Source organism: Pseudorca crassidens, chromosome 1 (assembly GCF_039906515.1).
Source record: "Pseudorca crassidens isolate mPseCra1 chromosome 1, mPseCra1.hap1, whole genome shotgun sequence".
Classification (NCBI taxonomy): Eukaryota; Metazoa; Chordata; class Mammalia; order Artiodactyla; family Delphinidae; genus Pseudorca; species Pseudorca crassidens.
In genome coordinates this window covers 153,404,507-153,429,967 of record NC_090296.1, presented here as the reverse complement: position 1 = coordinate 153,429,967, position 25,461 = coordinate 153,404,507, and the positions used below count along the sequence as shown (strand labels likewise).

The following is a 25,461-nucleotide window of genomic DNA, read 5'->3' as shown; positions in this document are numbered from 1 at the left end:
AGCCGAGCGGAGCAGGCACACAGGAAATCAGGCAGCAAGATTAAAGCCGGTGAACATACTTTACTTTTGTTTTTCCTCCCCATAGAATGGGTCGGGTGGGTGGCACATGCTCGGGTTTGGGAAGACATCCCGAGTCTTCAGCATTTCCCCTGAAACCGCGGAGAACGGAGTTGGCCGACGAGCGGCCCAGGGCACCCGCTCCACGGACAGGCGACGCCGCCTTCTCCCTTTTCCCGGGCGCGCTCAGGGGGCTCTCCTGACCCGACCACCCGGATGGCCAGACGGCCTCGGGGAGGGTCCGGTCCCGGGATGAGGGGAGGGAGGGGTCGGGGTCTTGGGCCGAGGGGGACGGGGGTCGCGATCCCGGGGTGACGGGGTCAGGGTCCCGGGATGAGGCCGGGGGCGGGAGTCTCGGTCCCCGGCTAAAGTGGGCAGTGGTCGCGGTCCCAGCCGACAGCACCTCCTCCTCAGGTCGCGGCGGGGGCGGTACGGAGAGCGTGCGCGGGGTGGGGCTGCGTGCGCGCCCCCACCAATCACAGGCGTCGCCGGGAGGGGCACGAGCACCGAGAGGCCAGGAGGAGGGGGCGGGCCCGGCGCTGCGCGAGGCCAATCAGGGCGCCGTGCCGTCATGACGTAAGGGCGCCGAGCGCCAGTCGGCGGACCAGGCGGTGAGTACGCGGGCGCGCGGGCGCGGGAGCGCGCTGGGCGGGACTTCCGGCGGGGCCCGGAAGCGGGAGCTGTGTGTTCTCCTGCGAACGGGAAGGAGCGTTGGGGTGCTGGAGTCGCGAGGTTGAGATATTTTTCGGCCCGAAACGGGAAAGAGTTGCCGCCGCCCCGCCGCCAGTCCGCGCCGCGCCGACCCCCGCCGCTCGTCCGGGCCGGCCGCGCCCCTGCTTCCGCCCCTCCCTCACGGCCCGTCCGCGTGTGGCGCGGTTGCCGGGCACCGGGGCTGCGGCGGTCGGCGGCCGGGCGGCGGCGGTGCTGACAGGTGAGCGCGGCGGCGGGCGGGCTGCTCTGCTCCGCTCCCGACGCGTCGCGCCCGGCCTCCGCCTCGGACCCGCGCCGCGCCCGCCTGTCATGGGCCGCCATCTTCCCGGAGGACGCGGCCGGGCAGGGCCCAGCGAGTGTAGCCGGGCCGGGGCGCGGGCAGAGGGGTCTGGGTGCGGACCGGGGCGGCGGGCAGGGCTGGGGCCGGCCAGGGCCGGGCCGAGGTCTCGGGGGCCGGGGCAGGGGTAGGGTACGGGCAGCACCGCCGTCCGGCCCGCACTGCGGCGGCCTCGCCCTGCCCTCCGCCCGGGCCCGGGACCGCGGCCGGCCGGGCGGGGAGGGCCCGGGTCACTCGGACCAGGAAGTAGGATCCTGTTGCTCCGGGTATGCTTGGGACGGTCCCGCTCTCCTCAGAGAGGTTTGAGCAGAGGCAGATTCTGGAAGAATTAAGAAAAAATTCTAAAGACGCCTTGTGTTCGAGAAAGGGGCAGGTCAGGAATCTCTTACCACCTGCTTCTCAGTCGTGTCCAATCAGAACGTAAAACTTAAGACTTGTTCAGACTTCACTGTAATTTTGTATTGCAACTTTCCGTGCAGGTCATCTTGTCTTCCCCCTCATTTCTACATAAAACGGTCTTTAATTTAGGCTGAGGTGAAACTTGAGAAGATTATCTGTAGGGTAGCTATCCTGTGCGTTTGAGACCCTCTCTTTGGCTGCTCAGTAACTTGCCCTAAATGTTAAGTGGAAGTTTGACGTTTTGGATAACTGAAGGAATGGGAAGAGTTCCCTGGACTCTTCAGGGAAATCAGGTTGTGTGAGGGTTTTTAGAAAAAGATAATATCAACTTGAATATTGTAAGCATACAAGTTATTTTCTTGTTTTTAAAGTTTTTCTCATGACATTTAGCTGGTCTCTTATTTTGTATTAAGTATCTAAAATGCTTTTGAAATAGGTTCTGAGTTGTAGTTTGCAAAGACCACAGTGGGGAAGAGTGACGTTCATTTCTTTGGAGGTCAGATAATATGTGCAGTGTGCAATTTCCATACTTCCCCACCTGCCTGGCTCCCTCTAATTTACAGTCAGGGTAATTTACAGAAGTTGAAATGGTTGTGGCTTGTCAACTTTTCTCTGTATTTAATATTCTGAAGGGCAGTTTTATAATCAGGCTCTACGAAATCGCTTGATGTAAGTTTGCTTGAGTTGCTAAGGTGGAATACTTTATGAAAGGCATCAGGTTAGCAAGTTTATTATTCAACCATAAGTTTGATTTGTGTACTTCGTTTTGAAACTTGTGTTTAGTTAGAAATAAATTTCATCCTGTATTTTGAAAAGTTGATGTGTGTTGCCTTTGTAAGATGAAGAAGTGGGTGTGTGAAGAGAGACATGGCTTCTTATTGATTAGAAATTACCCTCTGGGGCTTCACTTTTTTATCTCTAAAAGGAGGATTATAATAACATCAGCCTCATTGGACTGTTTGTAACATATTGATGTTGGCTGTTTTTGCTCTTTTTTTTTATTACTCAGATTCTTATTCAGAATTTTGAAAATGGTGTTTACCTTATTACTGTTTTCAATATTCTTTTAGTGAGTGTCAGTTTAAATTTATTAACAGATTTTTTTTTTCTTTATCACATGTATCTGGGCAGAGAAAGCAGGTCTGAGGACAGAATGTGTAGTTGGAGAAAGGATTTATACTATATTTGAGTAGGAGCCAGAGAGAAAATGGATGATAATATGAGAACAGAAGTTTCTTGGCATTTATTTTAACGTGTTTTGTTGAAGAGTAGCCAAAATTAAATGGCAACATGTTCAGGGAAGATTTTGATTTTATTTAAGTTTCCTAGGAATTGCACTTTAAAAAAAATTGAGATTTGGAGAACTTATTGATATTAATATGGTTTTCACAGATAAGCACATGTTTAGACAAATACGTATTTAAAATCTGTGGAAACAAATATTTTACTTAATCACTTGTTTTTAATGAAGCAGTTTTCATATATCTATCATAAAACAGTTCCAAAATACTTAAGTGCAAGGTGGGAACATCATGTTTTTAATGTTAATAACAATAAACAGTGCTTTAAAGTAGCCCCACTACTTAACATAGATTTGCAACAATATTACAAGTTTTTGCAATGATAGAGCTGTAGTTGATGTTACCAACCAAGTGGCTGACAAACTCCTTTCACTGTTAATTTCAGTGTCCTGCTGCTGGAATTCATACTTTCTGTAGTGATAACTAGGATTATAACCTAGGTCTTCTAATTTTAGTAACTTGTGTTTTCTTTATGATTGTCCCTTGAGATTGCAAAAAGCTCTGTAGCTATATTACTTTAAATTCCATTTGTTTTCGTCTTAATATTTAAGGCACAAGTTTCAAATAGGCTTTCATAACACATGCTGTACTCTTGCAGGGTTCTCTCATATTTAAGGATTTTTTTTTCCCGATTGGTAAATGCAAGAAAATCATGTATATTCTTGTAATTCCTCCTATAAGACCATTGACTCAACCTTTTAATAATGGAGAGAAGAAAACAAGCACTGAAGTTGTGTTTATGGAAAGTGCATTGTTAAAAGAAACAGACACTGCTACAGGGTTTGGTCGCTTATGCTCCTTTGTAAAACTTTATTCCTGTAAAGAGTTCTCCTTTTTCTGTAAGAGCTAATTTTAGAGTACCTAGTAAAGGAGGCACTGCCTTCTGAGAGGGCTAAACTCACCAGACCTGATTTTAATTTAGTTCAGTTTGAACTTTTTGCTCCTAATTGTTGCACTTGTTGGTATCTTTGGAGCTACTCTACTTCTGGAGTTATCTTGATTAGAAAATGAATTTCTTTATTAGAATGTGGAATTGTAAGGTAGATAACCATTAGGTTCTCTTACTGAAAGGAGGAGGATATTTCCAACATGGAAATTTTTTTCCCTAATGTTCTAGCGCTTTATTTTTCCCACATGTAAATGTCTTCCTTATGATCAGGCAAAATGATTAAGTCAGCTTATGTTTCCTTCCTTCTCACCTCCCCCACCCCAAACCTTTTGTTCCTTCAGTGCTTTATAAACTTTTTCATCATTTTTTTGGAGAAGCAGTCATGGTTCCTGTGTAATCATGAAGGGCTGCAGGTGAGTGATGCCACCCCTTTTGTGCCTTCTGTCATGGTCTGGTTTCCTCTTTAGTGTCAGACCTACTTCCCTACTATAGTGAGACCTGGGCCACAGAGCGCATTCTGTAACATGGTGGACATTTCCTATTTAACTTAAATTTGATAATCCTTGAGGTGAGACTTAGTCTTCACTGAAAATGTTATTTATGAAATCTGATATGCAAAAGTTTTGGCTTAAAAATTGATAAATTAGGGTGATATTTATTTGTGTGATAAAAATAAAATGCTCTTTTATTTACACACACCATTTTTGTTACACTGTAGTGAGAGGTTGCTTTAAAGGCATATCCTGATTGTTAGGCCCTTTGTAAAAACTCCTCAGTGACTGTCCCCTGCCTAACTAAGAAGTGCCCAGGGGCCTTGCCACTTCTGCCTTCTCCTTGCCGGCTGGGCCACCTTTGGTTGGCCTGCTCTGGCCACAGTCCTCTCCCCAAAACCATGGCCTTGTCTTTGCTCTTTCTTTCCTTTGCCTGGAATTGAAGGTCTTTTCTTCTTTTTTTTTGACTTAGCTCCTTAACCCATCCTTAAAAAGGTATTTCAGGAATGCTTGCCTTAATTTTTAATGTCATGCTGAGTGCTTCTCTGTTTCCATAGCACCCCAAGGCATTGCACTAATTAATTAATGTAAGCTTCTTGTGGGCAAGATCCTTTTATGTCCCTAATCTCTTTGCCCAGCCCGGGGCCAAGTGTTGCACTACAGATGTTGAGGAAACTTTGTTTCACTAGAGGGATAAGGTACCTCCCACCTCAGTTTTAGAGGAATTATTTGCATGCTTTCATAAACAAACATGCAAATTTTTACTTGAAAAGAATGCAATAGAAAATGCATAAAAATTCTACTTACAAAATGTTAACTGACTTGATAGCTACATCTAGCACGTACACTATTTTAGGTGGAGTGATTTAACTACGTGACCTCTAGATGATATTCTTTCTCAGTCTTTAAAAATGTGCCCCTTTTGATAACAATATTTCTTACCTTCTTTATTTTGCTTTGAAATGAAAACAAATTATATTAGCCAAAAACAAAGCAATTACAATAGTGAAAATGTATTTTTAAACTTCAGTGGATTTTTCAATTTTTTATTCCCTTTTGAGAATCATTGCTCCATGACCTGGTGCAGAGCAGGGCCACTGAGAGGAAAGAGGAGAGTTCATTCATTCCTTTTTTGAGCGGGTATTTTTGATCAACCACACATTAGCAGTACAAAGATGAATGATACCAGAACTTTTCTCTAAGGCTTGTGGTCTAGAAGGAATTAAGACAGTGAATTGTTTTATTTAAAGTAAAGTAGACCAGCATTTTTGGAATCTTGAACCCTCTGTACGTGAAACTTCTTTAGGACTCTCCACTCCACGCTTCCTTGAGCAGTCCCGTTAGGACAGTCGAGTTTATTGTAGTGTGGTGTGTGGTGGACATCCCTCATCTCCCTTCCCTGCTTTATTTTTGTTTGTAGCACTTACTACTACGTTATAACATGCCATGTAATTCCTGTATTTTACGTACCTTGTGTCTTCTTGTACTTGAATGTAAACCCTATGAAGTTGAGGGTTTCTGTCTCTTCTGTTCATTGGTATGAACCCAGACCTTAGAAAACAGTATGCACTAAATAATTGAGTAAATCCCAGGGTTGTAATGGTGAACAAAAGAGAAAATTGCCCTCCTCTCTGGAACTTCCTGTCCACTGAGGCAGGGAGACAAACAGATAATGTTGTGCTGGGAGGTTGTCATGTAGACCTTGAGGGATTGGGCAAGGGGAGGGAGCCTTCTAGGCAGAGGATAATGGTGCAAAAACTCTGAGCTAGGAACTGATTCGGAGAGGCTGGCGACAGGGATGGGGTGGGCAAGGCAGCAGCGGGGTCCTGCAGGGTCTGGAGCTCCTGGCATGGGTGAGAATTGTGCTTTCTATCCTAAGAACAGTGAGAAGCAGTCAGAGGGTTTGAAACAGTATTCCAAGACCAGAATTGCCTTTTTAAGCAATCCTTCTGCTTTACAGAGACTTGTGTCGAAGGGGAGGAATGGATGCATACAGACTGGTTTTACTTGGCCCCAGGGTGGCAAGCTCTCTTGCTTACACTTGTGTTTGTCACAGTGGAACAGTCCAAGCCCTGGTCTAAATGAAGAATAGGTTGCTTAGAACCCCTTTCATTTGTCTTACACATAATCATGTGTGTTTAAAAAATACTTTAAAAATAGGCCTCAAACCTGCTAGCATTTGTCACTTGTTTAAAGTATACTTGTTTAAAGTATAAAGTATATTTGTTATTTCAGCTTTTATTAAGGCAGACTAATTAACAGATTCCTTTTTTAGAAACATCTCTGAAAAATGAGAACATTTTGTTTTCAGATTTCAAAAAGCTTTGTTTTATTGTCAAAGCTTGAAAATATAGGGATTAAAAACATAGTGACCAGTTGGATATAGATTTACAAGTTGCCTCGATTATTATCTCTTTCTGAATATATTAAACATTCCCTTTTCAAATATTTTTTTCTGGAAATAAGTCCTTTAAAACCTCTTCTTTAAATACTTAATACTTTCTGAACATTTTTATTTCTGTTTGTTGATTACGTATGTCTCTGTATTTCATTGTTGAGATTCTACCATCTGTATAATTTCTGCCTTGCCATGTACAGGTGACCCTTGAACAACGGAGGGGTTGGGGAGCCAGTCCTCTGCACAGTTGAAAATAAGAATAGAACTTTCCAGTTGGCTCTCTGTATCTGTGGTCCCACACCCGTGGACTCAACCAACCTTGGGTCGTGTAGTACTGTAGTACATATTTATTGAAAAAAATCTGTGTATAAGTGGACCCACACAGTTCTGTGTTGTTGAGTCAACTGTGTGTGTCTGTGTGTGTGTGTCAGTCAGTCATAAGCACACTGCATATAGTATGTACTGTAATCCATTGCTGCCTGGCTTCTCACAACTCCCATGGTCAGGGAATAACAGCAGCCTTTAAAAGCAGACTTGAAGTCCCCATGGAGAGAGTTGCCTTTTAAAAATCTGGGTATTTAGAAGGCAAAAGCATTTGATCTTTGCTTGTACTTTTATGGTATGCTGGTTGTCATTTAGTGCAGAAGCTCAGTGTGGAAACCTTTTGGGATAAACCTTTCTCTGGCATTATTGTAAGGTCCATGTTCCTTTTGGATTCATATCTGTATCTCCAGTGATGTTTGGTGTCAGACTAGAATGCTATTTCTAGTTTCCCTTCGTACAGACCATTTCCCTTGGAGTACAGACCATTGTACAAGTGAGTAACTATGAGTCAGCAGTGTTTGCTTCTTCACACCTTAAATATCTAGGCAGGGGAAGGGCAGCTGGTGAGGACAGAAGGATGCAGTGATTAAAGCAGCTCATACGTAGTACTTGCTGTCTGTGTGTGTGGCCCTTAGTTTTTCAGAGCTCTTCCTATTTCTTTGTATACATTGACAAATTTTCCTTTATTCTGCTGAAATCATTATCTTTCAGGGCTCAGTGCAGGAGAGCTAATCCTAAACATGAAAGGACCGGAAGTAGAAAATAGGATCACCAAATAAAATTGCAGAAGCATTCAGGCACACAGATAGAATTTGAAAGTCTCTGTGACCTGGCGAAACTTTCAGTTTAGAGTGAAATGTTTTCCTACAAAAGAGTGGCTTGGGATCCTAAAATGACCATAAATTTTAGTATTTTCAGTCATGGACACTCTTAGCATACTGTTCTTTGAAGTTTAGAATGTTGAGAGTGTGTTTGATTGTCATTGTGGAGGTTTTTAATCTGTTAATGTAGTTATAAGTTTTTCGTGAAATCGCAAGATTACAGCTCAAGATAAAAAACCATAGATCAGGTGTTTTCCCAAATTCACTGTATGGCCACAAGTCATATTACAGCGGTCCTCTCTTGTCTGTGGGGGATACATTCCCACAGTGGATGCCTGAAGCTGCGGATAGTGCCATAACTCCTATATAATTTTTTCCTATACATACATACCTAGGATAAAGTTTATACATTAGGCACAGTAAGACATTAACAATAATAATAAGATATGACAATTATAACCATATACCATAATAGGAGTTATGTGAATGTGGTCTCAAAGTACCTTATTGTACAAATTTAATGCCTTTTCCATCTTAACTAATCGTTTATCAAACACTGTGGCTATAACTTTTGCACTTTGAGGTGCGACAGAAAAACTAGCACGAATTTCTTTTTCCTTCACAATTTTCAGTGTTCGTACTATAGATCTTAACCTTAGCACACAATTTTTATCCTTATTAAGTCAGGAATTTTTACCTTTTCACTTAAAGGAAGCACTTCACAGCTTCTCTTTGGCATATCTAAATTGCCAGCATCACTACTCTTGTACTTTGGGGCAATTATTAAATAAAATAAGGGTCCCTTGAACTCCAGCACTGCCAGACTGTGATAGCTGATCTGATAGCCAGCTGGCTGCTGAGTGACTAATGGGCGGGATATGAGCTGCACAAAGGGTTGAGTCATGTCCCGGGTGGGACAGTGCAAGATTGGGCTGTGCTACTCAGATGGCGCGCAATTGAAAACCTATGAATTGTTTATTTCTGGGATTTTCCACTTGATATTTTTGGACCATGGTTGACCCTGGGTAACCAAAAGCATGGAAAGCAAACCACGGATAGGGAGGGACTACTATGTTAGGTAATATTCTGAGTGGGGCAAATGAAAGCTAGATCATTAACTTCCAATTTACAGTTTGGTGCGTGGGGGTGAGGTTAGGTAGGTTTATTGATAATTGGTGAAGAATAAGTGTACTAAGTGTTTAATAATTAACAATACACGTAATCAGCCTTAATCCAGTTACATGGAGTAGTTTGGTTTTTTTGTTTTTGTTTTTGCCGTACGCGGGCCTCTCACTGCTGCGGCCTCTCCCGTTGCGGAGCACAGGCTCTGGACGCGCAGGCTCTGCGGCCATGGCTCACGGGCCCAGCCGCTCTGCGGCATGCGGGATCCTCCCGGACCGGGACACGAACCCGTGTCCCCTGCATCGGCAGGCGGACCCTCAACCACTGCGCCACCAGGGAAGCCCGAGTAGTTTGTTTTTATCAATGCCGTTGTTACCTGCCTGGAATTATAAGACTGAGAGGGAAACCTTTTATCCTTTTTGACTATTCATGTAATGTTTGGTGTGAATGAAATAACACTTTGAAGTAAGTCATTTTCTGAGACTTTGAGTTTTGGTCTACATTATTTTATTAACTGAGATTTGATAATAGTTTCTGAAAATAACTGCCAGAAAAATTGTGTAGTATTACAGTTGTAGTGTGAGGGTTTTAGAGCTCTAAAGATTCAGAGACTGAAACCCACAGTAGTAAAATTAATTAGAAATACAGCTAGTTGGCTGGTGGCAGAGTGAGGACTATAACTTCGGTCCACTATTAATAGAACTCAGTAGGATACTTTTCAAGTTATACCCTTAACAGTGGAATTTCAAAAGAAAAATTGAAATTGGTGAAAGTGTTAGTTTTATGTATCCTATAGAATTTTAAGTCAGCATTTTATTGTTATGTTTTTAAAGCAGATTTGTAAAGCAGCCATTAAACTGTGCTTTTTAAAACATTGAATTAATGTTTTTACTCCAGGAAAATTAAGGGTTTTGTTTGCCATTTTAGATAATTTAACCTATTAGCTTTAATCCATTTAAAATCCTTCCTGTTAGGAAGGCGCTAACAGGTCTTTTGTCTGTATCATATATTCAGACTCGTCTTTGAGAAATAGTCTAAGGAAAATTCATTTAAATTCAGTGGTTTCCTTCCTAAAGCATTTAGACCTTAACATCCGCACCCCGGTGCAGGGCTCTGCCTTCAGGCTTTGGAAGCAGCAGCCCCTGTGTTCACACCCACCACCTTTCTGTGAAGAGGAGGGCGGGCTCCAGAGCTCTGAGCACCTCTCCAGGCCTTCAGTTCGACCTTGTCTATTTGTGTTCCTTCCTGCCGTGTGCCCAGTGATTTCACACCTCCATAGCCTGCAGCTTTCCTAAACGGAGACCTGAGCGCAGGTCATCCTCCGCAGTGTATTGGACTTGTAATTCAGGTGACCCAAAGCCCTTGCTGCTTTTTTCCCCATTTGTTCTTTGGAACATCTGTTTTACTGTTCAGGAACATCTGTTTTACTGTTTAGGAAACTGAGGCCTGGAGACAGGTACCTTATATCACACAAGAGAGAAGAGCAGAAAATGGGATTTGCCTAACTTCTTGTTTCCAAGTCCACTGCAAATAGTGCCCAATTCTCAGAAAGCATAGGTGTCTTGCATAAAGGTGTCTTAGGTCCAGTAACCTGATAGATTTGAGAGCAATAAACACAGCATAGCTAATCATCAGAAATGCTGGCTTTAGTTAAAAAGTTTTAATAGTTGTTTTATAGTGATGATTGTTTAGGTCAGGGGTAGCCCACAACAGAAGTCTGAGAGAAGGTCATTTACCTTGCTGAGCAGTAATTCAAAATTATTGGAGCTGATTCTGATCCTCATAGTTGGCTTGGAACTTTTATGGTGATGTTATTAGTTTCATCGTCTGTTGAACTGTAATCCTAAGTGGGCTAGGACTTGTGATCCAGTTACTTACAAAATGGAGATGGTATTATGTTGGAATATCAAACTGAAAGATTATCCAAAGTAGTACATGCTTTTGAATTATAACTGTGGAACATAAATTCTTTTTTCAAACATGGTATCATTTTTGTAAGGAATGCTTCATGTTAGGGGGTATTTGATGTATTTTAATATTAACTGATTTGCACAGTCATTTTGGAAAATATGAAAGCGTGTTCAATTGTCAAACCTAATCTTTGAGGATCGTGATTAGGTTCTGTGCTTGGACTCAGTGGCTGTTACTTTCTGAGTACAATGTAGTATGGGTGTCCCTGCTGTCCTATTCGGAAGTGGAGCACTCCTCTGGAACCTTCCATAAGCCAAAATGGTATAAAGCAAAGAAGCAGTTACCTTAGGACACATCTTGTTAAGGGAGGCAGAGAATAGATGGAGGTAAAGCCCAGATGCTCACAGACGCAGCTCGCAGCCAGGTGGCTGGGTGCTGAGATGCTGAGTGTGGCGGGGGAAGAAGCTCAGCGAGGCTGCTCTCACTGCTCTAGTGAGCGATGCCTCTGTAACTGCTGCAAAACGAACGCAGAAAGCTGCCAAGCCGCCATTTTTGATTTTCGCAAAAGCAAAAGTTCTCTTCAGGTCTCTTGGTTAGCAAAAACGGGTACTAACATAGGCCTTTCGTACAAGCAAACTTTGGCAAAGTGGGAGATCTCTGTGTTTCATAGCTCCCTGGAGCCGGTGCCTGGTTGTTTGCTGGCACTTGTTTGAGCACATGCTCTGTGCTGACAGGCCCTAAATATGCTCACCACCTGCTGGGTGGGGGTCACTGCTCTTACTGTCCTCATCCCACGCCCAGCCTGATGTCATAGGTGGACTTGGGGTGAGGAGGGAATCCTTGAGCTCCTGGGTTTGTGTTTAACATTTCTAGTGTATGTCCATTTTTCCAGTGAAAGGAGTCATAACTTTCAGCATACTTTCAGAAGGATCTTTGACCTCTACTTTCTTTTTTTTTTTTTTTTTTAATTTATTTATTTTTGGCTGTGTTGGGTCTTCATTGCTGCATGCAGGCTTTCTTTAGGTGCAGCGAACGGGGGCTACTCTTCTTGGAGGTGCACAGGCTTCTCATTGAGGTGGCTTCTTTTGTTGCAGAGCACAGGCTCTAGGCACGTGGGCTTCAGTAGTTGTGGCGTGCGGGCTCAGTAGTTGTGGCTCACAGGCTCTAGAGCGCAGGTTTAGTAGTTGTGGCACATGGGCTTAGTTGTTCCGTGGCATGTGGGATCTTCCTGGACCAGGGATCGAACCTGTGTCCCCTGCATTGACAGGCGGATTCTTAACTACTGAGCCACCAGGGAAGTCCTGACCTCTACTTTCAATACAAATAATAGGTTTTGTGTGTTTGCCGCTTAGGAGTTTCTTCTGTGAGTTGTCATTTTGATAATTAAATGTAATTTTTTATTGCCAACATCACTTTGTATTTAACTCTTCTGTATGTTCAGATCCCAAGTGTACACTTACATGTATGTACACACATGTACACACATATACAAAACCTAGAGAGTATCTAAAATAAAATGAAAGTGAACTCAAAGTAATTTTACTGTGATCTAAGAATGTTGCCTTTTCCCACATTAACACATCATTTGGAATATTCAGCAACAGAAGCTTTCACTTGGAGTCATCTCATTTTCTGAGCTTTATATTTTAAATACTGGGAGTTTCCTCCCACATGTTTAGTGCATGAAAGATGAGATGATTAAACACATTTCCTGAGATTATGCTCTGTTGGGTACTGTATCAGGATACAGCGGTCAAGAAAGTAGATACTTTCCCACCCTCCCAGTACTGGAGAGATGGCTGCCTCGCTGCGTGTAAAGGGTTTGCAACTCAGGCTTTGTGGAGAGCATGGGGAGTGACATTTCCAGCTGGGCTGTCTGGTTGGTGTCCCAGTGTCCTGAGTGCCTGCATGGTGGGTGTATGCTGAGGGTGGGATGCAGGTCTCCTGTTTCAGGAGTGTCATTCTGCGGAAGGATTGGTGGGACGGGGAAGACCTAGGAGGTTGAGGTAGTCATTCTGTGCAAAGATCATGGTTACTGGAACAGTTTAGTGACAGTAGAGGTGAGGAGGTATAAGCTTATGTGAGAGAAGGGGTTAGAAATTTATTTGCAGGTTTCTGGTTAGAGCAGCAGGGTAGATGATGTACTGTCTTTCCTTGAGATTGAGGAATTGTCAGTTTTTGTTTGTTTGTTTTATATGAGAATGGATTTTTTTAAATGGTTGATTTTGAGGAATCCATAGGTCAAAAAATGTTTGCCAGATATTTGCTTAGATGCACTGAAATTTAACACATGGTGTTAACTGAAATCAGGAAAAGCTGAGAGCAGAAGGCCCAGTGAGGTAGAAGCTCCAGGTGATGACCTCCTGGTGAAACCAGCTACATGTGGGCAGCAAAGTGCTGGGGCTGGTGGGCTGCTCTTTGTTTTCTCTCTGTTCCTCTTCCTACCAGTTGAGTTGTTTGCTTACACGAGCCAATTAAGTTTGTCCCCGAGTTTGTTCAGGGCAGTTGTACTCATTAGTAGATGATTTAACTAATATAAACTGATAAAAATAGTACAAAACAGTTATCATAGGAAAACTAATTTGAAAACTTTGGAGTGTCTCAATAAAAACAAATCACCAAAACTGCTATTAAATTAGGTAGATGGATATGACAACTATAAAAAATTGGGGAATAATTATTCTAGAAGCATTGCACCATTCAGATTATTTTTTAAGTATCTAAGTTGTACTTTAAGGAAACAAGTGAAAGTCTTAGGTGATTCATTAGGATGTGGTTTAGGTGAGAAAGAAATAAAAGAACGTCCAATAGACTAACTCAGTCTAAGAAAAAGGCCCAAGTGATGAGTATATACAAGTTCAGGTGGCTCAGGATTCATGTATCAGGTTTCAGAATCGCCTCCCTTACTATACAGTTACTTCCTGTCACATAGGATTAGAGAGCATCCAGGGAGGGTCAGAGAGGAGGAGCAGAAAAGCAGGCACATGAGGAAGAGAGCGCTTGCAGAGGCTGCCTTCTGGTCCATCTAGTGTCAGGCAGGCGAGTGGCCGTCTTGGAAGGAACAGTGTCCTTGGAGAGGCTGCATCTGGTCCAGGACTCCCCCAGTCACTTGGTTTTGTTCTGCTTCTCTTGTCTCCACTCTCCCTCCCTTGTGCTCTGCCTTTGGAGACAGCACGGGCTGGGCACGTTTAGACAGGGACAGGAGGAGGAGGTTGAAGATATAGGAAAAGAGAAGGGAATGGGATCCAGACCACAGATAAATGACCAGCACTCTTACAATTAACAGGTAGTTTTTTCTCTAAACCTTCTCTGATATAGAAACTGCAGAGAAAAACTCATTCATTTTCATGAAGTTTTTAAAAGTTGTCTTAGGTGCAGGTTGTATGTATTTGGGTTCCTTGCCTTGACTTTCGAGGTCTAGTTTTCAAGAGCTATATAAGATTATAGTTGTTATGGAATATTTCCCTTTCACCAAAGTGCTAAGAAATATAGGTCTATTAGAAATACTAAATTCAGGAAAGGAAAGATGCACATTAACGTAGATCTTGAAATAAGTCATATTTTATCACTACTTATAAAGCTGTTAAGTGGCTTTTAATTTTTAAAGAAGATGATTTGCATGTCAGGTAACAAGATTTTAGGGAAGACCCATAGGGCTGTACATGGGGCTTGAGGAAGATAGGTTGCGCTATTTATTACGGCCATCTGTTGCATCAAATACAGCTATTTACTGCTTTGGAGCTCTGCAGACCCTGTGGGAATTTCATTGTCCTTCCTTTGGAGAAACATTACATATTCAAGATGTTCTTGCTTTGTTTTGGTTTATTGCTTAGTTGATTAATGTAGATCAGAAGTACCTTTTCCCCACAGCAAAGCTTTTCTTTTTTTTTGGGGGGTACACGGGCCTCTCACTGTTGTGGCGTCTCCCGTTGCGGAGCACAGGCTCCGGACGCGCAGGCTCAGCGGCCATGGCTCACGGGCCCAGCCGCTCTGCGGCATGTGGGATCTTCCCGGACCGGGGCACGAACCCGTGTCCCCTGCATCGGCAGGCGAACTCTCAACCACTGCACCACCAGGGAAGCCCCAAAGCTTTTCTTTTAATTTAACATACTTGAAAATTACATGTTGATAGTACTTTAAGAAATTGGTCTGTTACAGGATGAAGAAGTGAAAATATTCTGTCAGTATCAGGTGTACAGTTTTTTTAAATCACTGAATTTGTATATGGTTCCAGAACTTCGAACAATCGTGCCACCTCTAGTTCTGGTTTTGTGGCGCCCTCCTAGGAATAATAAACATGTCCCAGTTTGAGCAGCACAGGGTTAAAGCAGCTCTAAGATGTTTCCAGCTCTGACGTTCTGTCATTCTTTAAAATGTTGAGTTCTAAGTTTGCTCACCACCCCCCACCCGTCTTCCTCTTCAGGTTAAAGAGTATTGTGCTCTTTCAACTGAAAAACTGTAGTTATGTGATTATAAATTGGAAAGCACAATAGAACGTGATAGGCAGTCCTTGAAAAAATGCAAGATTCATTAAAAGGGTGAGGTGAATAGAGACTTTTTCCCATAAAAAGAGTTGAAGAAATGTACTGTCTAGAGTTTATTTTTGAAGAGGGCTTCTGGGTCTCTTGAAAGACACTTTTGTGGTATTGGTTCAGACTTTAGGTACAGGTGTATACTATTGGTATATTTGGCTATCAGCATTTTTTGTTTTCAAATGTAAATGAGAGAAAGTGATTTTTGTGGAGAGTTTCAATAATCTCAAGAAAGTGATCACATGTTCAAAATGAAAGTAACAAAGCTGTATGGTTTAGGGGAAAAAAACCTATATATGCTCAGTCCCCTAAGGTAAAAATAAATTATGAAAGATACTGAATGAAGCAGTTCTGCTCTTTGTCCAAAGGGTGATATTATGCATGAAAGGTCAGCAGTGATTGTTTTTTCCTGCTCTGGACTATAGACACGTTCAGCTTTCTATCAGCAAGGTTAGTGTGTGTCTGAGAACAGAGACACGTGAATAAGAGGCGCAGGCGCTCATGCTGGAAGGGCCTTTGCAGCAGGTGAGCAGACTGATGTGCTGCTGATGTGAGAAGGACTTGGGGGTGGAAGTGAGGGGGCCTGAGTGAGGCAGGAGAGGTATAGGGGGGCTCTCAGCCCGGCAGACTGCTGGCCAGACCCTGTGCACCTGGCACGTGGGGGGGGCCCTCACTTTCAACCTGGGAAGTAGTTCTTACTGAAAAAATGCTGATAAACAGATGAATGGAGGTCAGAATACATTCTAAACAGGCTGGACTCAGGACCATTAGCTTTCAAACTATGAAGTTGAATATCTTTGTTAAAATAAAAGTATTTCTTGGCATATGTACTCCTTCCACATTAGGCTGAGTGGTGTGGACGTGCTGCCTTGTGTCCTGTGCAGGCTGCCAGTTTGGCCCTGGCACTTCCTGGTCGTGTCCAGAAAGATGTGTCAATTAGCAAAGCTTGCACTGGTGAAAAAATATGTGGCTGTTTCAGGAGATGCTCTTCTGTTGGAAAAGGAGCAACTCATGATAAGAGCAAGAGGTTATACTTTGAGGGCAGAAAGGCTATATCTCTAAGGATGTGATTCTCTGCTTCACCTTTGCACTCACATTTACCAAAATTTTTACAAAACAGCCATTACGACCACTTGCAAAGTAAGAGAAGGATTTTAAAATCTTTTTCATATTGCTTTACTTGTTTCAAATAATAGTTTATTTAGGGTTCCTTATAACCTAGTAAAATAATCTTCTCAAATATTTGTCTTCTCCAGGGCAAGATAATATGTCATAAACCAATTATAAGTCTTAAAGCTGCAAGGGACCTTTTTCACTTTTTTGTGTGGAATTATCTAGTAAAGATCTAAATTGGAAGCAGTAGAAAAAAATTATAATGTAATTTTTATGGTATATGTGTCATGTAGATACTTTCCCATTCCTGTTTGGCTAAGAAATAAGTTTTTGCATGTTGTGTTTGATTTTATGCCCTCCCTAGGAGCAGAACCAGATCAAACTATGAAAAAGAGTTACCTTTTCCTCCTACTGTCTTTTTCAGTAGAAGCACAGGTATGCATGTATAAAAGGAAATTTAAAAAATTAATATCAGTTTATTGGCAGCATCTGCTTAGGAATACGTATTTCCATACTGGGTGCCAGTTTGAAAGCGTAATTAAACAACTACTCCACTGAGATTGGATTGCTCTTTTCATTCATCATCACTGTAGGAAGACTCAGTGGAAAGAATGGACTGTCATAGAGATATTGAATCTTAAAAAGCAAAAGAGCTAGAGTAACAGCTTTCCTGGAGACAGCCGTCTATTGCTCTGTAAATGTTCCCACTATTCAGGCCTACAGATTCAGTTGAGGATATAATCTGTGGAAGGTGCTGTGGAAGGTGCATAAGCTGATCTGCCCCAATATGAATTATTCTGCTGTGAGACAGGAATATGCACTTCAGATACTGTAGGGTGATGCAGACAGCTGTGAGGTAAACAGTACAGCCCAGCCGGCAGTAGGAGACAAGTATTTGATAACTGTCATTCCCATTGTGGTGTTTGATTTTCTTACACCTCTTTATCTAGAGTTGGGCATATTGAGTTCATAAAATATTTAAGGTACAATTCTTAACACACATCCTTACAGTCCCAAAACTTTAGAATTGTGCTTTGATGATTTGATTTAGCTTCTTTGACCATTTTTGTCTTTTTCTAATGAGATTATTTAGTTTCACATGTCTGGGAGGTAAACTGTCTTTCTAAAAAGTATGGTTAGACATTGAAAGTAACAGATTTTAACTTTTCTAATTGATTGTCAAAGGGGTCACACACTACTTAATTAAGACAACCTCTGAAGTTACTAATAATCCATTTTTCATATATAGATAAAATTGTGTTTACTTTTCTAGTTGAATATTTACTGTTTTTTTGTAAAATGATTCCAGTTGTTAGGCTGGAGTTCTTAGAACATATGTCTGTGTGATAGCATCGTGGATCGTCCATCTCCTCTGCTTGTGCTGTGTTCCTTAACTCATTGCTCTTGATCACACACAGTTATTAGGCGTTAGAAGAGACCTTAGCATATGTGGCTGCAAATGCAGAAAGAGTATTTAGGCAACGGGATAGTAAAACCATATGTATTTGAGTGTTACTGACAAAACGAAGCTCTTTGGGGTAAATTGTAATATATCACTGGTGGGATATATTTTCCTGTTGTGTCCTATACATACTAAGAAGAAGCACATGGATACCTTTGAGAAACTAAGGATGGTAAGGGAGAGGTACACGTATGGTCACTGCTGTAAAGAGCAGAGAGGCTGTGGTGTGTGAGGAAGGGAATGAGAAGGGGAATCTAAGGTTGCCTTCAGGAAGGAGGGAGGAGCGTTCCAGGCCAGGAGAACAGAATGCAAAGAAAGGTCTGGAAGTATTCAAGGGTTCAGTGAATACGGAGCGTGGGGGGAAGTCTGTCCAGACTTCCTGACTTCAGAATGTTTTTAGATTCAGAAAAGAGGCTTTGTATTTGGCACCCATATAGTGGAGAGTTGTCTTATGTGAAATGTGTACCTTTTAAGGTCAACTCATAAAGCAAAAATTGTCTCTACCCTTGAAAATTCCCCAGGAAGGTGCAGTGTATCATCTCTCCACACTCTACTTTTTATTCTGACATTGAATCAGATCACTTTTTGTTGTAAAGAAAGATGAAGTATTTGGCTTATATTTAGGCACCATGTTTTTTCTTTTTTTTAAACCGCTTATTTTAAGTGCCAAAATCATAATCTGCACATTGGTAGAAAATGAATATTACCATAAAAGGGAAGAAGGAACGAAGAGCAGCTAAGGAAACTATAGGTACGTCTGAGGCCCCGTCACAGTGGGGCGTGTGCCCGTTAGTGTGGACTGACAGGGTGAGCTACCTGCACAGGTGCCTGTGACCCAGCTCACTGGACCTACTAGCCTTGTGGCCTTGACTGCGTGTCCTCTGAACTCAGTTTCCCAGTCTGCTAGGTGGCCGTGAGACCTAACAGAATTAAGGTTAATTTAGTACTATGTAAAGTACTTAGAATAATCGTTGCACAACAGAGATCCAGATGCTGATTCTAATCTAGAGACAAATCATCCATGTTTCCACGTTACCTTTTTGTACTAAGAAAAAGAATTTCATGCTGTTTTAGGAGAATGATATCTTTTTTTTTTTTTTTTTGGCTGTGTTGGGTCTTTGTTGCTCTGCATGGGCTTTCTTTAGTTGAGGCAAGCCGGGACTACTCTTCGTTGTGACACACGGGCTTCTGATTACAGTGGCTTGTCTTGTTGCTGAGCGCAGGCTCTAGGCACACGGGCTTCAGCAGTTGCAGCACGCGGGCTCAGTAGTTGTGGCTCGTGGGCTCTAGAGCGCAGGGTCAGTAATTGTGGTGCACGGGCTTAGTTGCTCCGGGACATGTGGAATCTTCCCAGACAAGGGATCGAACCCGTGTCCCCTGCATTGGCAGGCGGATTCTTAACCACTGCGCCACCAGGGAAGTCCCGAGAATGATATCTTTATTTTGACTGTTTTAGAAATTATCAAATTCTCTGTCCTTATTATTTGAAAACCCATTGAAGTGCGCCAGGCATGTGTTTGAAAATAAGGCTCTTAACCTCTAATTGTTTACTATTTGGGTTGTTTCCACTTTTTGGCTATTATAAATAATGTTGCTATGAATATTTATGTACAAGTTGTGGTGGGGAAATATGTTTTCAATTCTCTTGGGTGTATACCTAGGGATGCAATTGCTGAGTCATAATGGTAACTCTTTGTTTAACATTTTGAAGCTGCTTACCAAAGCGGCTGTACCCTTTTAAATTCCCACCAGCAATGTATGAAGATTCTCATTTCTACACATCCTTGTCAGCGCTTTTTTTTTTTGTCATTTTGATTGTAGCCACCCCAGTGAGTGTAGAGTGGTATCTCATGTTTCAATTTGCATTTCCCTAATGATTAATGATGTTAAGCATCTTTTCACCTGCTTATTGGCCATTTGTATATCTTCTTTGGGGAAATGTCAATTCAGACTCTGCCCATTTTTAACTTACTTGTGTCTCAGTTTTGGGAATTCTTTATTCTAGATATGTGTCCCTTATGAGATATATAACTTGCAAATATTTTCTCCCGTTCTCCATATTATCTTTTCACTTTCTTGATGGTGTGCTTTGAAGCACAGAAGTTTTAAATTTTGATGAAGACCAGTTTATTTTTTCTTTTGTTGTTTCTGCTTTTGGTGTCCCAGCTAAGAAGCCATTGCCTAGCCCATGCTCATGAAGCTTCACTCTATTTTCTTCTGAGTTTTATAGTTTTAACTCTTATAGGCAGGTGTTTGCTTCATTTTGAGTTAATTTTTATAGAGAGAGTAAGTTTAGAGGTCCAGCTCCATCCTTTTGCATGTGGACAGTCAGTTGTCCCAGAGTCATTTGTTGAAAGGAGTATTTTTTCCCCATTGAATGGTCATGGCACTCTTTCGAAACTCAGTTGCCCATAAATATAAGGGTTTATTTCTGGATTCTTAATTCTGTTCCATTGATTTGTATGTCTGTCTTTTGGCCAGCACCATACTGTTTTGATTTTTATAGCTTTGTAGTAACTTTTGAAATCAGAAAGTATCAGTCTTCCAACTTTGTTCTTTTTTTTTTTTTTTTTTTAAATTTATGTGGTTGCACCAGGTCTTAGTTGCAGCAGGTCAGGCTCCTCAGTTGCAGCTTGTGGGCTTCTTAGCTCCAGCTCGCTGGCTCCTTAGTTGCAGCATGGGAACTCTCAGGATTGGTATCGGTACGCATGTGGGATCTAGTTCCCTGACCAGGGATCGAACCCAGACCCCTACATCGGGAGCACGGAGTCTCAACCGCTGTGCCACCAGGGAAGTCCCTCCAACTATGTTCTTTCCAAGATTGTTTTGGCTATCGTGCATCCCTTGCATTTCCATAGGAATTTTAGGATCAGTTCATCAGTCTCTGCAAAAAAGGCAGGTGGGATTTTGATAGGGATTGCATTGATTCTGTGGATTGATTTGGGGAGTGTTGGCCATAAGAGTAGCACGTCATCCCATCCATGAACACCAGGCACTTGTCCATGAGAACTAGTTATGTCTTTTATCAGTGGTTCTCAAACCTTGTGGGCTCAGGACCTCATTACACTTTTAAACATTGAAGGTCCCTAAGAGCTTTTCTTTACATGACTTATTTCTATCTATATTTATATTAAAAATTAAGACTTCAAAATTTTAAAAATGTATTTTTCTTTAAAAATAACAAACTCCTTGCATGTAATATAAATAACATTGCCTGTGAAAAAACAGCAGTCTTTTCCAAAAACAAAAAGTAATTTAATGAGGAAAGTGGCATCATTTTCTGTTTTTGTGAATCTCTTTAATGTCTGATTTAATAGAATCTCGGCTGTAATCTCATCTGCTTCTGCATTTCCTCTGTTAGTGATGGGTTATTTTGGTTGAAGTGTAAGAGGGAAAACCTGGCCTTACACAAATATGTGGTTGGGAAGGTGAGTTTTTTTTTTTTTTTTTTTTTTTACATCTTTATTGGAGTATAATTGCTTTACAGTGGTGTGTTAGTTTCTGCTTTATAACAAAGTGAATCTGTTTGTTTCTGCTTTATAACAAAGTGAATCATATACATATGTTCCCATATCTCTTCCCTCTTGCGTCTCCCTCCCTCTCACCCTCCCTATCCCACCCCTCCAGGCGATCACAAAGCACCAAGCTGATCTCCCTGTGCTATGCGGCTGCTTCCCACTAGCTATCTACCTTACGTTTGGTAGTGTATATATGTCCATGTCTCTCTCTTGCTTTGTCACAGCTTACCCTTCCCACTCCCCATATCCTCAAGTCCATTCTCTAGTAGGTCTGTGTCTTTATTCCTGTCTTACCCCTAGGTTCTTCATGACTTTTTTTTCCCTTAAATTCCATATATATGTGTTAGAATACGGTATTTGTCTTTTTCTTTCTGACTTACTTCACTCTGTATGATAGACTCTAGGTCCATCCACCTCACTACAAATAGCTCAATTTCGTTTCTTTTTATGGCTGAGTAATATTCCATTGTATATATGTGCCACATCTTCTTTATAAATTCATCTGATGATGGACACTTAGGTTGTTTCCATCTCTGGGCTATTGTAAATAGAGCTGCAATGAACATTTTGGTACATGACTCTTTTTGAATTATGGTTTTCTCAGGGTATATGCCCAGTAGTGGGATTGCTGGGTCATATGGTAGTTCTATTTGTAGTTTTTTAAGGAACCTCCTTAACGTTCTCCATAGTGGCTGTACCAATTCACATTCCCACCAGCAGTGCAAGAGGGTTCCCTTTCCTCCACACCCTCTCCAGCATTTATTGTTTCTAGATTTTTTGATGATAGCCATTCTGACTGGTGTGAGATGATATATCATTGTAGTTTTGATTTGCATTTCTCTAATGATTAATGATGTTGAGCATTCTTTCATGTGTTTGTTGGCAGTCTGTATATCTTCTTTGGAGAAATGTCTATTTAGGTCTTCTGCCCATTTTTGGATTGGGTTGTTTGTTTTTTTGTTACTGAGCTGCATGAGCTGCTTATAAATTTTGGAGATTAATCCTTTGTCAGTTGCTTCATTTGCAAATATTTTCTCCCATTCTGAGGGTTTTCTTTTCGTCTTGTTTATGGTTTCCTTTGCTGTGCAAAAGCTTTGAAGTTTCATTTGGTCCCATTTGTTTATTTTTGGTTTTTATTTCCATTTCTCTAGGAAGTGGGTCAAAAAGGATCTTGCTGTGATTTATGTCATAGAGTATTCTGCCTATGTTTTCCTCTAAGAGTTTGATAGTTTCTGGCCTTACATTTAGGTCTTTAATCCATTTTGAGCTTATTTTCGTGTATGCTGTTAGGGAGTGATCTAATCTCATACTTTTACATGTAGCTGTCCAGTTTTCCCAGCACCACTTATTGAAGAGGCTGTCCTTTCTCCACTGTACATCCTGCCTCCTTTATCAAAGATAAGGTGACCATATGTGCGTGGGTTTATCTCTGGGCTTTCTATCTTGTTCCATTGATCTATCTTTCTGTTTTTGTGCCAGTACCATACTGTCTTGATTACTGTAGCTTTGTAGTATAGTCTGAAGTCAGGGAGCCTGATTCCTCCAGCTCCGTTTTTTGTTCTCAAGATTGCTTTGGCTGTTCGGGGTCTTTTGTGTTTCCATACGAATTGTGAAATTTTTTGTTCTAGTTCTGTGAAAAATGCCAGTGGTAGTTTGATAGGGATTGCATTGAATCTGTAGATTGCTTTGGGTAGTAGAGTCATTTTCACAATATTGATTCTTCCAATCCAAGAACATGGTATATCTCTCCATTATTTGTATCATCTTTAATTTCTTTCATCAGTGTCTTATAATCTTCTGCATACAAGTCTTTTGTCTCCTTAGGTAAGTTTATTCCTAGATATTTTATTCTTTTTGTTGCAGTGGTAAATGGGAGTGTTTTCTTGATTTCACTTTCAGATTTTTCATCATTAGTGTATGGGAATGCCAGAGATTTCTGTGCATTAATTTTGTATCCTGCTACTTTACCAAATTCATTGATTAACTCTAGTAGTTTTCTGGTAGCATCTTTAGGATTCCCTATGTATAGTATCATGTCATCTGCAAACAGTGACAGCTTTACTTCTTCTTTTCCAATTTGGATTCCTTTTATTTCCTTTTCTTCTCTGAATGCTATGGCTAAAACTTCCAAAACTATGTTGAATAAGAGTAATGAGTGTGGGCAACCTTGTCTTGTTCCTGATCTTAGTGGAAATGCTTTCAGTTTGGGAAGGTGAGTTTTTAATAGTCTTTTCATGTAACCTTGAACTTTGATCTTACACCAGAACTCCACTGAGCTTCTGTGAGGAGAGAATGAGGGTGGAAAAGACATGTCAGCATTCGTTTCAACCTCGTTGCCCCAGAAAGGGCCTTTGGGACCCCTGATGGAGCGCAGACCACACTTTGAGACCCCCTGTCTCAGAGAACAAGACTGATAGTATAACTTCATGAGAAAATGTCGTGATAACTGAATGACAGTTTTATTACCCATATTGACAGACAGCTGGGTCAGTACCTGCTCTTTCTGCAGGAGAGACTTTTCTCAACCCTAAAGGATTAGGTGGGTGGTTTGTGAACGTGGAATCAGCCAGCCGGTGAGTTTTATTAAGTATGTGTGATATATAAATCATAAGTTATTCCAAAAAATTGAGCCTACAGGAATGAAACAAAGTGGAACATGATCCTTGAGTTTTAATCTTAATCACACATTGTTACTCATCTGGTGTCCTTTCCTTCTAGTTTCATTTGTTTCATTTTTAAATATTCACAAAGCTCTGTGAATTTTAAAAACATAGTTGTAATTATACTGTCCACAGTTTTATATCTTGCTTTTTTACTTTATGTAATCTTTGTGAATATTTTTTAATACTTGTAATATATTGCTTTTTTTTTTTGCTTTTCTGTAGTTTTTATTTCCCCTTTTTTGACTAAAGCTTCCATGAACATTTTTTATAAAATGGTTTACATATTTTTGAATTGTTTCATTAGTACGGATTTTAAATAGAAGTAAGTATGGGAAGTTTTGGATGTGTATTTATACTATATCCTAGTTAGAGTTTTATTTTTGGTTTTTATTATGGAAATTTTAACTACACAAGTAGGGAGGACATTATAGCAGTCCTCCACGTACTGTACCCATCATCTAGTTTCAGCTACCATTAACTTGCTGCATTCTTGTATTTCTGTTTCTTCTCTTTCCTTAAACTTACAAAAAAGTTATTAGCATATTTCAAAGCAAATTCCAGATGTGTAATTTCATCTGTGGTCTTTTAGTTTATGTCTCTTAAAAATAAGACATTTAGGAGTAAACAGCCACAGCACCTTCATTGCACTCAACAAAATTAATAATCACCTTTTATCAGCTAGGCAGCGTTCAATTATTCCTGTGAAAAATGTCATTTTAACTTAATTTATTCAAATCTGGATCCAGATACAGTTCTCACATTACATAAGGTTATTTTGGTTAAAGCTTTTGTATTTTGTAGCAATAAAAGTCTCCCTTTTTTTTTTTTTCATGTCGTAGATTTGCTGTAGAAATGAGGGCATCTGTTTGTAGTATGCCCCACGTTTTGGGTTTAGCTAGTGGCTTTGTGTTGGTGTTATTTAACACATAGTGTTCCCAGAATTTCCTTGAAATTGGGAGTTGGATATAGAGGTTTGATTGAATACAGGTTCTTTTTTTTTTTTGGCAAGAATACTTCATAGATCTGATACTCTTCGTCCCATTAAGAGTGTGATACCTACTTGTTGCACGTTAGTGATAAGATTGAAAAGTAGCTTCAGTCCCTCTGAGCCAATCATTATAAGTTCCCCATCAGCTCTTCCCCTAGTTTTAGCAGACATCAACCATCATTTCATTAGATGTTGCAACATTTTGATTTTCTAATGCTGTTATTCACTATGAGTTTTTAATTGTGGTTCCTGTATAGTGAACTGTGTGCCCTGATCTTTGGTTTTGCTGAAATAGTCATCCAGGAAAGGCAGGCTGATGCTTGTTTCCTAGAGTAATCTTCAGAAAAAGAAGTTGGTATCATAACAGCATCCAGAAGTGACTAGTATAGTGGTGGCGTTTGAACTGTTGTGGATTTTTATATGT

The 25,461-nt window shown here is 41.2% G+C and overlaps 1 protein-coding gene across 7 annotated transcripts in view; it reads left to right on the top strand.

Annotated features, from left to right (window-relative positions):
* The window catches only part of LARP4B (La ribonucleoprotein 4B), an 88,713-nt gene continuing 63,252 nt past the window's right edge, over positions 1-25,461 (top strand). For 4 of the 7 annotated variants that reach the window (XR_010933155.1, XR_010933153.1, XR_010933154.1 and 1 more), the window contains exon 1: positions 1,457-1,478. The gene's annotated coding sequence lies outside the window, so the exon portion shown is untranslated. Of the gene's footprint in view, positions 50-697; positions 989-1,456; positions 1,479-25,461 lie in introns of those variants that run through there. The other 3 variants (XM_067699831.1, XM_067699821.1, XM_067699839.1) reach the window with 3 other exon arrangements.